Source organism: Calypte anna, chromosome 4B (genome assembly GCF_003957555.1).
Source record: "Calypte anna isolate BGI_N300 chromosome 4B, bCalAnn1_v1.p, whole genome shotgun sequence".
Classification (NCBI taxonomy): domain Eukaryota; kingdom Metazoa; phylum Chordata; class Aves; order Apodiformes; family Trochilidae; genus Calypte; species Calypte anna.
This window is the reverse complement of record NC_044249.1, coordinates 21743639-21757381: the sequence shown is the minus strand read 5'-3', so window position 1 is coordinate 21757381 and position 13743 is coordinate 21743639.

The following is a 13743-nucleotide window of genomic DNA, read 5'->3' as shown; positions in this document are numbered from 1 at the left end:
CTTCTTGAAACTTCCTCCTGACAAAGGGGTTCCCAGGAAGGATTCCTATTCCCCAAGGTTTTTGGTTTTTTGTTTCTGCTTTGGTTTGGGGTTTTTTTTGCCCCCTTTCCAGGAAAATTAATAAGGGAGCTCCAGCTATGAAGCTGCATGATGGAAATAAAGGTCCCTGGGATGAAAGCTGCTCCAGTGCTCTTCCAGTTTTCCAGGGAAATCTCAGCCTCTTCCAGTGTTCTGAGTTCCATTGTCAGTCCTCCAGGGGACATTAATTCCTCTGTCTCAAAGAACAAATCAGGTATATTTGCCCCATCCCTGGCAGTGATGAAGGCTGGATGGGGCTTGGAGCACCCTGGGCTGGTGGGAGGTGTCCCTGGGCATGGCAGGGGTTGGGAATAAATAATCCTGAAGGTCCCTTCCAACCCAACCCATTCTATGATTCTATAGTTCTGTCTAAGAAGACACAAAACAAACTCAAAGACATTAAAAAAAAATGTGTTATGGGTCAAAAAAAAGGTGTGAGAAGGTTCTCTCCAGGTGATAATCCCCCAAATCCCCTTGATCCCCTCAGTGATGTTTGGATGCTTTGGTCCTTCTGCAAGGATTGGGTCCCTGAATGCCACTAAACAAATGTTTACTGAAAAAAAAAACCCCAACAGCATCACAAAACACAACTATCTATAGCTCTGGAAGGCTATTTTGAAGTTGTTTTGTTCTTAATGTTGCTGGAGAGAGGGGGAGGTAGGTTGTAAATTGGTTTTTTGGATGCAGATAACACCACAGGGAGCTGGGTATAATAAGGCAGCATGATCATAAAACCTCTCATCTCATCCTCATGGAGGAATTTGACCCTCTCTGGAATTTGTCCTCATGGGTTACAAATTATTTTTATTTTTTATTTTCATGCTTGCAGCCAGTGGGGCTTTTTCAGCTCTAGTGAAGCTCCTCGGGGGCTGCTCCCAGCCCAGCTCTGGGCAGGGGCACCCATGCTATGTTTTATTTTGCTTTTTCTCACTTTTTCCTTCCACCCAGGAGCTTTAGTGCCCTGCCAAAGGACTTCCCAAGGCTCTGCAGCACCTTCACAAGGTCAGCAATGAGACTTCTGTTCTAGCAAAAGGGAAACTGAGGCACCTGGTTCCTACAGCAAGGTTTTGGGGGCACAGAACCTTGAGATCTCCCTACCCATCCATCCATGGTTGAGATGAGGTGGATCCCAGCTGCCAGGTCCTACCTCAAGGGTCACCACTTATTAAAATGGGATTAAATTAAAATAGGACTTACTAAAATGGGATTGCATTGGGAACTGAACTGCCCTCTGACCACCACCCAAATCTTTGATGGGAGGGAACGTTAATGAGCTACAAACCCCAGAAAGTTGGCAGCCCTCGCACATGGGGTGTATTTTGCAGTGCTGGAGGCTTCCTACCCCTTATCCCAGACCTCAGGAGCTTCCTCTTTAAGGCTGACCAGGAGAAAAGTCATCACTGCTGCCTTCTGGGACCATTTCTGAGGGAAAATGAAGAGCTGCTTGGCCATGGATCCTCCCCAGGGTTCAGGTGCTGGAGATGCTGACCCAGCATCCAGCTACTTGTCCACCACTCCTCCTTCTTCCCTTTCCAACCTCTCTCCCCTGATGGAACCAAAGCAAGGGGAGAGCAGAGCAATGATTTCACTCCAGAGCTGGAATGCAATCTGTGCCATCTGCTGTGCCATATGCTGACACCCACTGCCTGGAGCAGGGAAAATTGGATCCACGGGTAGGAAGAATCAATGAAACATCACCAGGATCCTGGGGATCCTCTGGAGCTGACAAAGTGTCTGCCTTGGGGTGGATGCCAAAAATACAGGGTTTTTTTGGTTTTTTTTTTTTGGAGGTTTATCCAGCCTGTGGCTCAGGTGGTGGCAAAGGAAGGGGATGTTGGAGAGAGGGAATGCATGATGGAGAGAGGTAACAGAGAGATGGGGTTGAGCTTAGCGTCTCACTTGGGTAATGACTGCAATTAGACTGCAGCTCCCATTAAAAGAAACAATTCTGTTGTGTACACAAGCAGAGAAGAGTAAATACCCATTACTTTACCCACTTTATCTTCCTTTATGACTTTGGGCAATCAAAGGCTCCTGCTTGCTGGCAAATGAGCTCCTGTTCTGCATCCCACCCCCCCAGCTCTGGCTGGGAGATGCTTATGCTTCATGAAGGGACACCCCAGCCCTGCTCTGCCCCACATCCCTCTGCCCAGCACCTCCTGCCCTCAGCTTCTGGAAGGGTTCTTGGTGCCCCCTGGGCCTTTTGTGGGGAAAAAAGTAAAAAAACCCAAACCGCTGTGGTCACAGATGTTTCATCCTCTCCTTGGAGAATGAATCATGGAATCATTTTGGTAGGAAAAGACCTTTAAGATCACCAAATCCAACCCTTCCCCCAGCACTGCCAAGGCCACCACTGCCCCATGGCCCTCAGCACCACATCTCCAGGGCTTGGGAACCTCTCCAGGGATGGTGACTCCTGGCCTGGGCCTGATAAGAAGAAGAAATTGTTCCTAAATTCCAACCTAAGCCTCCCCTGGCACAACTTGAGGCCAAAAGTTCCTCTTGTCCCATCCCTTGTTCCTTGGGAGCAGAGCCCGACCCCCCTGGCTCCAACCTCCTCTCAGGGGGTTGCAGAGGGTGAGGTCCCCCCCTCAGCCTCCTCTGCTCCAGGATCAACCCCTCAGCTCAAGTTCTCCAGTCCCTTCCCCAGCTCCATCCCCTCAATGTCCTTCTGCTCCTGATGGACCCAGAACTGAGCCCAGGATTGGGGGTGCAGCCTCAGCAATGCCCAGCCCAGGGATGCTCCCTGCCCTGCTCCTGCTGGCCACAGCACTGCTGGTACAAGCCAGGATGCTGGTGGCCTCCTTGGCCACCTGGGATCACCCTGCTCCATATTCCATTGCCAACCAACACCCCCAGCTCCTTTTCCCCCAGGCACTTCCCAGCCACTCTGCCCCAAGCCTGGAGCTTCTCCTGGGGGTGCCTTGTTGGACCTGACAACATTGGCCTGACAACATTGATCCAACACCTCCAGGTCCCTCTGCAGAGTCTCAGCCCAGCCTGGAACCCCTCTGCAGACCCTCCACACCCCCACCAAACTTGGGGTCACCTGAAAATATAGTGGGGATGCACTCAGCCCCCCCCCAATCCAGCTCATCCATACAGAGACTTAAGAGAATTGGATTTAAGAGTCTTGGATGCTGCAGGATGGGGTTGGTTGCAAGGTTCAAGTGAGGTTTTCAGGACCCAAGCACCTCTCCCCCAAAGTCCTGTGGGAATTGAAGCCCAGGCAATGGGAGCTCTGAAAGATTTCCTGGAATTAGGGGAGGCAAAGAGGAGGAATTCAGAGCTCAGGGGAGGAGAATAAAAAGCATTGTCCCTGCAGGGTCCTCGGTTAACACAAAGAATCCTCTCTCCCCCACTCTGTGATAATGGAAAACAAGCAGCAAATTGACCCATTACCAGCACATCCAGCTGGGCACCCTCTTCCCTGAAGCCTTTGTGTTGATCTGTGGCAGAGAGGCCACTCCAACACATGAAACAATGTTTGGTCAAATAGTTTATTAGGCTGGAAAAATGCAGATTTGGCTCAAGCAAACCTCTCAATGAAATAATTTTCCAGTCCTTTAGTCAAAAGCCTCTTACAGGATTTTTATTTTATTTTTTTTTAGGGGGTTGCTTTTTAAAAAATTATTCTGCTGTCAAACAGTCACAGCAGTTCAGTTTCCATCATTTGGCTGAACAGAATGGTTTGATCTTTATTTTTTTTTTCATTTTCCAGTGCTGCCCCATTTCAAAACTTAGCAGAATGCAGTGATGCCTCTACAGGTAAAAGGAGGGGAGGGGAACAACAAAAGAAACTCTTCAAGATAGGAATACAACAACCTACCAGGATACACCCAGCACTGATTTATTTTATTTCCCTGTGATTTGAAGGGCAGGGGTAATGCTGCATTTTAAATTTTGCTCTGTTCTTTGGGTTTTACTCTAGGTGGGCCCAAAATGCATCTCAACAAGGTATTGCTGCAGTTCTCCCAATTAAAATGGAACAGCTCATTTCCCACAGCAAGGGAAAGGCTGCAAACAGAATAATGAAGAATTAGGAGGAGAAGGAGCTCCTTTCCCTATGAAAATGCATCCAGGTTTCCAGCCTGGTTTGCTTTGGGAATGGGTTTTTTGGGGCGGGGGGTTTTCAGGGATGGGGGGATGAGTGGGATTCGCCCACAGAGCTCCTTAGGGAATGCTCCAGAGGGGATGGCTTTGTCCTCAACCTCTCAGAACTGCCTCCACCCATGGCAAAAGGAAAATTTCTGCTGCACAAAATCATGGAATGGTTTGGATGGGATCATCCAGGGACACCTCCCCCCAGCCCAGGGTGCTCCAAACCCCATCCAACCTTCAACACTGCCAGGGGACAGCAAGATGTCACCCCCAGGATGAGTGACATGACTGAGGGGAAAAAAAAACCCAAACCAAATAAAACCTCAGCCCCCAAAATACTCCTGGCCTCCTCCAGAAATGGAACTGGGAATACTGTGGGCCTGCATCTGTCCTAGCAGGAGAAATAAGGGAAGCAGGAGGGGGGAAGGATGCTCCTGCACCTCCCAAGGTGATCAGAGGAGTGGGGGAAGTGGTTTTCATTTTTCCTTTGCAAACTCTTCTTGGCAGGGATCACTTTCACAGGAGAGCACAGGGGGAGCTTTTTTCCTCTCTTGTTTCAGGGGGAAACTGAGCCCATCACTGTTGTTTTGCTGAGGCTCTGTCCAGGGAAAGCTTTGGAAAGTTGGGCTGAGATCCTGAGGCAAAGCAAAGCAGGGAATGCGTTCTGCTGAGTTCAGAAAGGGGAAAAAAAAAAAACCCCAGCCTAGCAAACTGAAATGGGAAAACAAAATAAAAAGAGGAGACTCAGACTCCTGTCTGAATCAGAACCCAGAGAAAATCAGACAGTCCCATCACTCACCCTGCAATTTCTTTCTCTGGAGCCACTTTTGGTGGAGCCAGAGTCAGGCAGACCCTGAATGTTTGTGACCTCACAGTGCCCCAGAAAAGAGGCACCAGGTCCCATAGGAAAAAGGGGAATGGGATCTATTTTTGGTGGAAAAAGTGTTCTTCTTTTTTTACTATAACATAAGACCCCAAATTATGAGTCAGGTTCAACTCAGTCATGAAGGATCGGAGTTTTCCTTGTCACAGCTTTCACCAATAATCAGGTGACAGATGCTCTGTCATTTCCCCACCACCCTCTCAGGGGAAGATGAAGAAGGGAATAAGGGAGAGAGACTTCAAGGTTAGAAGGAAAAATTCAGAGAGATAACAGAGCAGTGAGAATGAATTACAAATATATAGAAAGATGTAAAGATGGAACCCAGGCATTAGCTGGGAATTATTTCCCAACCAGAACAGTCCCACACTGGACTCAGCAGCAGATGGGGGTGTCCAGGGTGCCAGTGCCATCCCCAGAGCATCCCAAAACAACCAAGGGGATCCTACCTGGAAATGCAGAGAGTAACCTGTTCCATCAGGAATGTTCTTCTCCAACAAGAAAAGCAGCAGGAGCAGCAACAACCCCACAGCCCCTGAGCAAAGAAACCTCCAAAGGCCTCTCTCAGGAGCCATTTTATGCTGAGCACCACAGGAAGGAGAATTGGGATTGGTCCATTTGGGTGCCTGCACCCATCCTCCCCTCCCCTCCCCATGGGCTCAGCTGCTCCTCATTGGAGCTGCCACATCAACAGCCCAGCATCAGGTTTTTGTTTCATCCTGGTCCTCTCAAAGCAGGACACCTCTTCCCCCCTCTTTCCCTTTTCCCTTTTATCCCTTTTCCCTTTTATCCCTTTCCCTTTCCTTTTCCCTTTCCTTTTCCCTTTCCTTTTCCCCTTTTCCTTCCCCCCCTTTTCCTTCCCCCCCTTTTCCTTCCCCCCTTTTCCTTTCCCCCCTTTTCCTTCCCCCCTTTTCCTTCCCTTTTTCTCTTTTCCCTTTCCCTTTTCCCTTTTTCCTTCATCCTTTTCCCTTTTTCCTTCATCCTTTTCCCCTTTCCCTTTATCCTTTTCCCCTTTCCCTTTATCCTTTTCCCCTTTCCCTTTTCCCTTTTCCCCCACGAGATGCCACTCATTATCCCACCCCCCAAGAGGTGGTGACCTGGACCTTTCAGCCCTCCAAGCTGCAGCAAACACCTCCCTGCTCCCCCCTGGATGCTCCCAGGGGGGCTTTGTCCTCCCTCCAGAACCCAAAGTGCCAGCATTGCTCCCTCACAGCTCATTTTTTGCTGTCCACAAAAAAGCTCCTTTAATCCCCTTTTTTGTGGCTGGCAAAATGCTCATCTGAGCAGATTGCACTTCCAGGCTCCCTCATCACTGGGGCTAAAAATCAAAGGTGGTTTGACAGAAATGGCACCAAGTGGCACCATTAGAACCCCCCCACTCCAGAGCCCAGCTGCAGAGCCTGTGGCAGAAGGAATTTCTCTCCCTGGATTATCAGCTGATTTAAATACTAATGACCCAATAACCACGTGTGAGCAGAATAATGGGAGTAATAAGAGAAGTCATAAACCCCAGAGGTACCTCTGATATTCTCAGGGATGTTTCCAGCCTTCTTTCCACCAGTAGTAGGGAGAAGTGGGGGTAAAGGGGTGACCCAAAGTGATAGAGACAGAGGGGCCTTGGAAGGTGCCACATCTGGAAGGAGATGGTCAAATCACAGAATAATTTGGGTTGGAAGAGACCTCTAAAGCTCACCCAGTCCAACCCTCACCCAGATCAGGGTCTCAGAGCCTCCTCAATATCTTGAATATCTCCAGGGATGAGGCCTCAACCCCCTCTCTGGGCAGCCTGGGCCATTTTTGCACCATCCTCATGGTGAAGAACCCTTTCCAAACATCCCCTCTGAGTAGATGTCTGGACTCAGCTTTTCTTGGGGACTCTTTTTTTTTCTTGGGGTTTCCATCACCCCAAGAACTGGCAGCAAAACGTGGTCAATATCATTTCAAACCATTTTCACCCTTGGTGCTTTTGGAACCCAGTTTTCTCCTTCCCAGAACAAAAGCCCACTGGGAATCCTTACCCACACCAGCTGGGATGTATCCCTCTAATTATTTTATTTTTACCCACATGAATGTTCTCTATGCAGAGGTATTTGGTTAAAGCTTTCCAAAATCACACAGCCTGGGCTGGATGAGTTGCTGGGGCAAAAAAGTTCAGGTTGGAGCTGCTCAGGTTTGGCAGTGTCTACAACCACCAAGCCCAGGAGCTTGGAAGAACAAGAATTTCCAGGGCAATTTAATTCTGCCCAATGTTTGGTGCTGTGACCAGCTGAGCTGCTCTGTGGGACAGCAGAGGAGGCCCAGATGTGACCTGAAATGATGCTGAACTTGGAAGATGTGGAGTGATGCACAGAGCATCAGCAGGACTGACACATCAAGCTGGGATCTGAAGAATCCACAGATATCTCTGCCTAAAAGCAGCACTGAATTAGATATTTTTTTTTTATTATTATTATTTTTTTTTTGCCAAAACTTGGCCCGGGCTCAAGAAATCTCTTTTACCTCAACAGCTGCTTCTGTGCCTGGTGTGGAGGTGGAGGAGGAGGCACGTTGTGATCATGGCAGATAACTTGGGGCTGCTGTCAGTGATTTCTGTAGCACTGAGTGTCTCAGGCCCTGTGGCTTGTCCTTATCACAGAACCACACACTGCTCCACTGCAATTCACCACGGGAAGTTCCTCTTTGAGCTGCTTTCAGTAGAGACCCTAAGAAGTTGATAGGAAGAGCCTGGCTGGCTTTCTGGTGACCTTGAAAAAGAATATGATGGGATTTCACTGTCAAAAGAGTTGTCCTGGCTGGAGGTGAGCCAGGGGCAGGGAGGTTCCATCAAATAAATGCAAAAAAGGGGATTGCTGAGAGCCTGGAGAGAGCTGGTGGGGACCCAGAGCTTTAGCACAGTTCTCCTCTTCTGCTCCTGGCACCCATGGAGCTGAGCTTGGAGAGGGAAATCCCAGGATTTAGGACAGCACCATGATGTTGAGGAGCAGCTGAGGGAGCTGAGGGGTTGATCCTGGAAAAGGAGACCAAGGGGAGAGCTTCTGGCTCTCTGCGACCCCCTGAGAGGAGGTTGGATCCAGGGGGGGTTTGGGCTCTGCTCTCAAGGAACAAGGGATGGGACAAGAGGAACTTCTGGCCTCAAGTTGTGCCAGGGGAGGTTTAGGTTGGAGCTTGGGAATAATTTCTCCCTGGAAAGCGTTGTCAGGGCTTGGTGGAGTCCCCATCATCCCTGGAAGGATTTCCAAGCCCTGGAGATGTGATGCTGAAGGACATGGGGCAGGGTTTGCATGTTGACTCCAGGTGAGAAACTTTTCTGCAGACACCAAACCCCAAGTCCATGGTTTCCACCCCAGAATTTCACTATTTCTGCTGCCTAATGAAGACTGCAGTCTGTAGAACACAGACTAATGTACAGACCTCCATCACTGTAAACTCAGGCTGGGCAAACCCAAGTGGAAAACTCACAGTGGGGGACAAACCTTTGCTGGCAGAGAGGAGGCTGAGACACACTAATCAGATCTTTTCCCCATCTCTAATTTCGATGACTCTAACTGCTCATGCAGAAAGAAGGCACTGAGAGATTTGGAAAGCTATTTGTGTGGGTAATTGACATTATTTTCTCTGCTAGGCAGCACGCCCAACTTCCAGTGTTAATATAAACATTTTTTCATTTTTTTTTTCCCTTTTAATGGTAGCTTGTGCATTTTGTGGGCATCAAGCAGCATTTGTATTTACAGCCAAAATGAGTAATAAATAAATGCATTCATTTGGTAGAATATTTTAGCTCCCTGGGAGGAAAAAGAACCCCACAACAACATCTATTCAGCCTGATCAGAAATGCTTGCTCATTCTGGCTGGACTTAGCAAAACATTTTGGTTAAAAGCACATATCAAAGAGTTTGGGGGTTGGGTTTTCTGGGGGTTTTTTGGGGATGTGAAATGGTTTTTGATTGTCAGCTTCAGCACAAAATCCTTCTTTTTGGGAGGCTTGGTGTGATCTTTGAAAACTGACATCCCTTAGCCTTGACTTCTAGAGAAAAGCTGAAACAAAGAGTTTCTTCCAGGTGTAGTTCAACCCACAATTAAATGAATTTTTGGGAGGGTTGTTTGGGTTTGTTTTTTTTTTTCATATTTTGTTTCTAGAGGAATTTCTTTTTTTTACCAACCAGACTTTTCTCCCCCCCTGTCTGCCACAGGGAAACACAGCTGCAGTCAAGGTGTGGGGATGGAAATGCTTTGAGGTTTTTCTTCACCCCTTCTCCTCCCTGCCACCACTGCCCATCCTTCTCCCCTCTGGGTGTTTCACCTGAACTCTTCATGCTAAACTCTAAGATGCTTTTTACATGGATTTATAAAGCCATCTTGAAAAAGGAACTTTCCCAAGAACTTCTTCAAGGAACAAACCCAATGTGGTGCCACTGCCTGTGGCTAGGATGCCACATGGTGTCTGTGGCCCTCCAATGCTGTAAAAAAAAAACCATTATAAAAACCCCTTTCTGGCTGGCCAGGCCAACACCTGGAGATGTGGAAGGCTGACATGAAAAGACAGACAGAGCTGCTCAGTGAATCTCTCTGAGCATCATGAGAAAGAGGGAGGGAGTTGGGTACCAGAGACGTGTCACAGTCCTGCCTGCCTTGGGACAGCAGCTGTGTTGGCTCAAACCATCCCCAGAGCCAGGCTGGAGTAAAAAGGGTGATTTTGCATGGGCATGGCTGGGAACACCCAGAAGTTTCCACCCCAGAACGTGGGGTGTGAGCTCTACCATGGACTTGGAATGAAAGCAGCACTTTGCAGAAGGCAAAGCAGAGATCAGTCTCTTCGTTTAGGAAACATGTTTGGAGGTGTTTTTTTTTTTTAGGGTTTCAAACTCTTCAAACCAAACCAAAGGGCCTATTGTAGGGTAGGGAGCTCCTCACAGTTTGCTTAAAACATCTCCAGTAACTTACAGTTCATTTGTAAAGCTCCTGGCCCTGTGGCTGCCACATCCCTGGAATTTGGAAGCCCAGGTTGGATGGGGCTTGGAGCACCCTGGGCTGGTGGGAGGTGTCCCTGGCCATGGCAGGGGGGTGGGAATGGGTGATCTTTAGGTCCCTTCCAACCCCAGACCAGTCTGGGATTCTATGGTCATTTCTTAGCTGACTGAATCTTTTCTTTGAGCCCTGGGAAAAAAGCTCTGCTGCTAAACCATTGCTCAGCTGCTTCTCTTTCCCAGCTCTGCAGGTAACATATGGCAGTAAAAGATGGGGAAAAGGAGCCAAAACCAGGGCACATGTATCTGGACAAGCTTCCATCACCTTTCTGCCAGGTGCAGTTTGGCACTCAGGGTTACTGGAGTTGGATTTAAGCAGCATCAGTACAAAAAACATGGAGTCACGTCCCTGATTCCAGAATGGGAACAGGAATGACACAGAGTCATGAACATCCTCGTTGGCAAAGCAGGAGTGATGAGCAGACAGAAATCAGCTGGCAAGGGGAAAAAAAAAAAGGGGGAAAATTAATCCTTGTCATGAGGTGAAACCCAACCTCCCCCAGTGAAATGTGGTGGGGAATGTATTAAAGGCAGAAAACCTCATTTGTTTCCAGTGGGACCTCTGTGAGCTGATGGCCCCAGTTTGGGACCAGGTATGTATGGAATAATTGTTTCTTTTTGGAAGGTTGGAGGTGAAGTCTGGATTTCATTATCTCCCTGCCCTCTAGCCTCAGAAACAAAGTGATGAGATAGTCTTGGGAGACGAGTTAATTCAGATTAAAAACATCCAGCAAGTCTTCAGCCAGCTGAAGGCAGAAGGTAACTCCTGTCAGCTTGGCTGCTCACCTCAAGAACCCTCTGAAGAGGCTGAGACAGTGAAGTCCAAGTGTTCAGTAAGATATTTTAACCTCTATGGGGAAGAGAAGCTGTTGGTCCTTGTGTGAGCACAGGGGACACCTCCCTGTTGGGTCATGGCTGGGTACCAGGAACTTATTCCAGAGAATGTCATCTGGGAAGAGCTGGGGAATACAACTCCTGCATCACTGGGCAGGAATCCAAGGATTTGACATGGATGATTATTAATACCAATTGTTATTCTTGTTGCTACAATTGAACTGTGTCAGAGATTTCATCTGAAATTAAAAAAAAAAACCCAAACCACACAAAAACCAACAAGAAACCCCTAGCAAACCACATGTGCTGGAATTCCCTGTGGCCAAGTTGTGATTCAAACCACAGGGAGACCACAAGGCTTTTTGGGGACCTTCCCTAAAAGCAAGGAAAGAAGAAACTGTTCTCTTTATTAATGGGACGATGCCTGGGGAGAGAGTTTAAGTGCTTAGTTGTGAAATTTATGACCAGTTGAGTTTTGAGCCAAGACCTTTAAATCCACCCCATGGCATGCTCCCAATTGAGAAAACACTTTTTGTATCTTGCCTGATGGATGGAGCTGCCCTAAGATGTCCATCCAGGTCCTGAGCTCCTTGGAGGAGAAAGGGACTTGGACCCCACTGCTCTTGCTCCACTTCCCTTCCAGTAGAATCCAGATAATGCAGCAAAGAAACCATGGCACTAAACTTCTTATCTCCCTTTCCTAGCTTCTTCCTCCCTCCAAACATTCCCTCCCAGCAGCTAATCTTCTCCTTTTGTCACTGAAACAAAAACACTTGCTCGTTTTGTGTCATCTCCAAATGCTGCGACAATAGAAGAATGCAACCATTAATTACTGAAATTACTGTTACAAGAGAAAATTACAGTCATTAAAACCGAGGTGAAACTCATTTCTATGTTCCTCAACTTTTCCTTTTTGGATGTTTATAAAGTCACCAACTTAGTGCCTCCAGCAAAGACCCCAGAACGAAGAAAACTGAGGAAGTTTGAGCAACGTGAGTGGCATTCTGTCACTTCCCAGAGCAATTCTGCTTCCCTGCTATAAATGCTCCTTTTCTTTCCCTGAGCTCTGCTATAACCTGAAGGTCCAGTGCAGAAGTGGTTTGGTCTTCCCTGTGACCCAATTTGCACATCTGTGACCCTGCTTGACATGCTGAAATATTTGGCTGGAACTGATGAGCTTTAGAGGTCCCTCCCACCCCACATTATTCTGTGATTCTGGGATTTTAGGAGGGTCTTTCTTGCCTTCCTTGCACTCATCCAGCTGGGAGGTTTCAAACCAACACCCAACCAGACTACTGGGGACCATGAGCTCATTCAAATCATTTACCACCCTTTGACTCTGTTGATGGCAGTGATGATTTGGGGAATTATGAGGGATCTGATCCATTGCTCTTCTCCTGGGTGCTGGATCCCTGGCCTGGATGCAGAGCCAGACTTTATACACCAAGAGACAAATTACATTTGCCATTTTCCTCCAGCAATGCTGGAGAAAAAGAGGAGCACGAGTAGTCTATGCTCTCAAGATAAAGGTTAAACATCCAATTATTGTGTTCAGTAGCAAGGTTATGGGCCCACACAAGAAATGACTTGGTTAATATCTGCCTGGAAACTCAATTCCATTCCTAGCCACAGACCTGGCCTTTCCCTGGGTGCTGTTGATCACCAGGAAGGGTCAGGATGTGTTTCAGCAAATATTTTTGCAAAGCCCTTTCTTTGCACTTGGTTTTAACTCTTCATTTCCATTTTTATTTGGTCACAGCAAGAACTGGGCAAAATTGTGCTTTTCTGCAAGGCTTTTCTGGCCAGTGACACAGAACCCCCTTATTCTCTTCCATTTGGGAGATTTGTCTCAGCTTTTGACTTACTGTCAACTATTTCACATCTGGGGGATGAGTTTGGTGCTCCCTAAAATCCAGGCTTTCTCCTCATTTTGTTTCTGCATGAACATCAGGCAATTTGGTGGCTTCAGTTTGGGACCTTTTCCTTCCCAGGGACTCACTGCACAACTCCAGCTCCATAAAAACTCAACCCTTCTGTGTCAGAAGAAAGTTTTCTCTCCAACATTGGAAGCCCCTCCTGGGGTTTCCATGGTGGCCACAAACTGCACAGGATCCCAGTGTTATCCCAGATTTCTCAGCTCTTGCAAATATTCTCAAAACCAAGGGAATTCCCTTCAGGTTCACACTCAATGGCATTTTTTTGCCCCATTTTTGTGCTTTACCCATTCTGTTTTTGTTTGGTTTTTTTTTTTCCTACTGTCTTTTTTTCATCTCTAATCAAATATTTCTCTAAATGAATCACCCAAGGTTTTGGTGTGAGGTTTTTTTTTAATGATTATTATCATTGTTTTGTACCTTTTTTTGTTGCATCACTGGAATGAGCATGTGGCTGTGTGGTTCACAGGCTCCTTTTAAACAGAAGGCTAATTACTCCTGAGCTGCTGCAAAAGTTAACTATAAATATGTAAATTGGGAAAGAATAAAATACTCATTAAACATTAGGCATTTACTATGGAAATTAAGTGTCATTAGATGCATAAAAGACTTTCCCAGCATTTGTTCTTGCAGCATTTCTCTTGAAGCCTTCATTAGTGGAGTCTTCCTAATAAACAGAGAAATGGGCCACCCTGTCAAAATAAAATCAGAGCCACCTTGAAAGGATGCCCAGAACTCAGACTCAAACAGGTTTTTTTTTGTTTTAAATTGTTTTGAGCTTTGGAAATATTCCATTGTTTTCATTTTTTTTTTTTCCAGTTTGCATTTCCTCTTTGTTTCTTCTTTCAGCCCAGGAAGAAGGGTAAAGCCCACAATATAACATCATCAGAAA